The sequence below is a fragment of the Zerene cesonia genome, chromosome 6 (assembly GCF_012273895.1).
Source record: "Zerene cesonia ecotype Mississippi chromosome 6, Zerene_cesonia_1.1, whole genome shotgun sequence".
In the NCBI taxonomy this organism is placed as follows: domain Eukaryota; kingdom Metazoa; phylum Arthropoda; class Insecta; order Lepidoptera; family Pieridae; genus Zerene; species Zerene cesonia.
The window spans coordinates 346,835-351,417 of record NC_052107.1 but is presented as its reverse complement, the minus strand read 5'-3'; the positions used below and the strand labels follow the sequence as shown (position 1 = coordinate 351,417).

Below are 4,583 nucleotides of genomic sequence, written 5' to 3'. Positions count from 1 at the left end.
TGATAAATCTAAGAGTGGTACCTCTGAGCTAATCCATGTGTTACCCTTGTGGAACTATGGATGGACATGTACACACCACAGATTAATGATAAATCTAAGAGTGGTACCTCTGAGCTAATCCATGGATTACCCTTGTGGAACTATGGATAGACATGTACACACCATGATTAATGATAAATCTAAGAGTGGTACCTCTGAGCTAATCCATGTGTTACCCTTGTGGAACTATGGGTGGACATGTACACACCAGAGATTCTAAATAAATAAATCAGTACATAAGAGATGTCTTTATGTACTGTCCTTACAACAATAACCCATTCAAAATAAGCAAAATGAGTTGCTTACAGATACCAAGCTCAGAAAAAGAAATTGCTTTCAGATATCGAACATCACAACGCAGGCAGGCGCAGAGCACGCGCTGCCTGTCAGAATGGCCGTGTCGGTGTGCAACTGCACTTCAAACAACATAGTCACGCATCTTCTAAAACAAATCTGTTTCATTGATTGGAATTAGGGTCAAAATAATGTTTAGAAATGTTTGTTCTCAAATTAAGAACACAGATTATTATTCTTTAATATTTGTCGGTAGCATTAAAAAAAAAAACTAACTGATTTACTTTTTGTAATCATCTTAAATTTCTTAAAGCGTTTTGTTTAAAAATTTTAGAAGTTGCGAGAATTGATGCTTTATTCAAACAAATAATAAATCCAGTTTTGCTATAAAAAGCCGAGCGCGCGCCGGTTCAAAAAACACTTCGACTCGAGCTGTCGTAGCGAGCGGAGCTCTTGAAGAACAAAATAAATTGAAATAATTATTCACAAGTGTTTTTCTTTCTACTACATCACTCAGTATTGGCGAAAGCAATGCTCAAGGAAGTCGGGACGCCAGCGATGCTGGCGACACTCTCTTTCAAAACAACCACGTGCACCTTCATCCGTTAACACGTGGCAACGCTTCATCCGTTATATATATATATATATATAGGTATTATTATATTTACCAATATATTTATCATAGACATAGACTCCTAATACAAATATCAACTGTTTTTCAGCAACCTGTGTTTATCATAGGTACTACGACACTATTACAATGGCTAATAATTTCCATTACATGTTTGACAAAAATGTAAGCAATAACGAAAAAAAGATTTTTTTTCATTGATAACAAATAGAGGTGACATTGAGTTTAGTCAGATTATTTTAATTTATAATACAATGAGTAATTGAATATGATATTTATGGCTGTTATAAATCTCGTAAGATTACATATCGCAGATTATTTTTATTGTGTTATGTATTTTGTCTTGCATTATTATCTTATTAAGGTTACGGTTAATAATAAAAAGCTAGCTTCTGTTTGATTATTTCTGTCAGATATAAGGTAAAATTATATTGTTAATCAAATATTTGATATAAACAAAATCAACAAATACAATAATTATTTCCAATTTCATAGAAGTAATTCTTTCAAGGAATCCCGCCTCGAATTTTTTTTTTCTAATAAACAATCTTAATTCATAAAGTATTTGATTGTAATAAATTTAAATATTGAATTATTTTATTATTGTCCACATTTTTGATTGAAAAGTAACTCTACTCTAATAAAGTAAGAAATAACTTTCCAATATTGTTTTTGTTTTGTATGTCTTAATTTCTTGCTTTTTTAGATTTCCTCTGCATCAAGTATAATATCATAATTTACAAAAATAAGTTGTTTGAACGATTATTTTGAACCACTCACTACGTTCTATATTACTATGTGCTATATTCCATAGACAATGACATGAATTAACCAGTTATTATCCTTCTATAATTATTCTTCTTCTGGCGCGCCATATTTAATTATACTCAAACAATACAAGAGGCTGTACACGTGCTAATTTCATAAAAACAAAATTCGTCACGTTTACAAGTCTACAATGCGTTCGCTTTACGCCAGCCCTCACTCTACGATCGGCCAAAATTAAAAATAAATGACTCAGAAAAATACACGAGTCCATGATTTGATTAAATTAAGAGGAAAATACCGTGAAAGGTGGAGGGAAAAATCTTTCTTTTTATTATAAAGCTGTTTTTAACGCCGGCTTCCTTTGTAAATAAGTCGATTTGCATGAATTTACTGTTTGCAGACCAATGGCTTCAATAATATTGCAATAATGTTTACACATTTCTTGCGTCAATGTGTATTGATTCATTTTTAGATTTTGTGAAAGTTTGATTGTACTAAAGCAATTAATAGCCTCCAGTAAATATGTGTTTATATGTATTTATCACCCATTTTTGACATAAGTTTGTAACTCACGTGATAGCAAGCTATTGCATTATTTTTCGTTAGACTTTCATGCAACTGCATCGCAATAACGTATTACCCCCTAAAAAATCACTTATACTCTGCCAGGTGCTGGCAGTAAGTCTACACAGAGTCCTATTTCTTTGTAAGCAGGTTATTAATAAACCAACCTGACTAGTAGTAGTAGAAAAAGTTACTAAACCCGTTAAATTAAAGGAAGCATGTTATTGGTCACAATTTTTCGTAGAATACTCACAATCTTGCCTTTCCTATATCATCATCATCATCATCATCAGCCCATATATGTTCCCACTGCTGGGACACAGGCCTCCTATGAGGGTTCAGGCCATAATCCACCACGCTGGCCAAGTGCGGGTTGGCAGATCTCACATGTCGTTGAACTTTTGATTCTTGGACATGCCGGTTTCCTCACGATGTTTTCCTTCACCGTTTAAGCAGTGGCGATATTATCCACATATGCAGATAAATTGAAAAATCAATTTATTTCCTGCACGCTCGCCCGGTCTCGAACCCCGACTCGAGGCTCTCACCACTGAGCCACCACTGCTTTTTTTCTTCGGTAGTATAGTGGTCAGTATCCCCGCCTGTCACGCGGGAGACCGGGGTTCGATTCCCCGCCGGAGAGCCTTTCCTATATAACCAAACGCAATTTACATTTTAACGCTGGCATATATACTTATAGGACATTGGACATATTTTGACGTTTAACTGATTCCAATCTAGGTCAATTATAAATAGTATGAAATTAACGAAGTCCTAGTTTTCTTTAATTTTTAGTTTTAAAGCGTTGAAATGCTTTATAAAAGACACGGCTTCAGATCCCGCCTCGTGATCAAATTTATTTATTTATTTATTTATTTCTCATCCTAGTTATCATTATTCGATATATACGTTTAGTTGTTATTAATGTGTGTCGCAATAAAACAGTAATCCAAGCCCAACGTAATCCAAAACTATGACATATGGTGGTCAATTCAAAACTTGCGATAACCCTAAATTGCGGCAGTAAAACCGACTCGTTAACGGTTAATTAGAGACAGGGTCCAATAGATCGCAATTTATAATACATTGTACGCAAAATTGGCTGTCCCGCGTGAGTAGTGGTCACTATCGGATCGGATGACTGATAAAGGAGTGGTCACCCTTGCCGCGGGCAAATATTGCTCCCGAGAGGACACTTTCTTAGACAGCGCTGGATACGGGCGATTGTGGAGTGTGCTCAGATTACGTGAGCGGGCTCGAAGGACTAGTTGCTAAAACTGAACGCAAATATGCTTTGGATATAATAATGACCATTGTGCGATGACTTGTTACAGCCGGTTTATTAATTTTATTGCTCTTCTCGTTTTACGAAATGTTTATTGTATTCAATAAATTATTACTATTGCGACTCAAGTAAACTACATATTAAAAGTTATACCCATTCGTTCTTTACTTTAATTGATACTTTTCCATGTTCATTGTTGTAACCGAATACTTTCAATAAAAACAATCAAAGTTTTCACTTCACCTCTCATTTTTCACATATAACAAATGTCCTACATACTACGTCTCCACACGTTTCTCTGTCCACTGATTAGAGACGGTATCACTAGCGTAGGTCTGTATAAATCACTGGTGAAATCGTACACAATTTGCGTTTCGGTCTCTTAGGCCCCGCAGACTGGCTAAGGATTGATCTAGACGTAAGATGTTATGGGAATGGTTATAAGTATCCCCATGTTTACCTAGGTATACCTATATAGTATAAAAAAGTCCTTTCCCTCCTTGTCCTTTGTATGCTTGAATCTTTAAAACTGTACGGAATTTTGATAGAGATTTTTAATAGGGGTTTTTCATAAAACTACTCTAAGTTTAACCCGTGTGAAGCCGCGGGCAAAGCTAATAACCTATAAGAATTCCTTCATAAATAATGTAACTCTTTGATAAATTTTTGCTAGTGGTCTATTCGTTTTTTAATAAATATAAAAAAGATTTAAGAATATTTAAATACAATCTTCTTTACTTTTAATTTTTATCATAACGAAGTAATTTGTAGTTCTTTACCGTATAAATAAATTAAAAACATTATAGTATAACAGTTTAAAGAAAAAACATAAGAATTCAAAAGATATAAAAACGTAAACAAAAAGCGGGACCCTTTAACAAAAAGAACCACACATAATGCAACTCGTCAACTGCGTAAAGCTAAAAATTGATTACTCTATAAACTTGCTATTAATCCGTATGCAAACAAAAAGCATCCTTATTTCGTTTTAGATTCAGATTA

General features: G+C 34.2%; 1 non-coding gene across 1 annotated transcript; it reads left to right on the top strand.

The window, feature by feature from the left end:
• Window positions 1-2,867: 2,867 nt before the first annotated feature.
• Trnad-guc lies at window positions 2,868-2,939 on the top strand. Its single transcript has one exon. It is a non-coding gene; the product is annotated as a tRNA-Asp (tRNA).
• The last annotated feature ends 1,644 nt before the right edge of the window (window positions 2,940-4,583 follow it).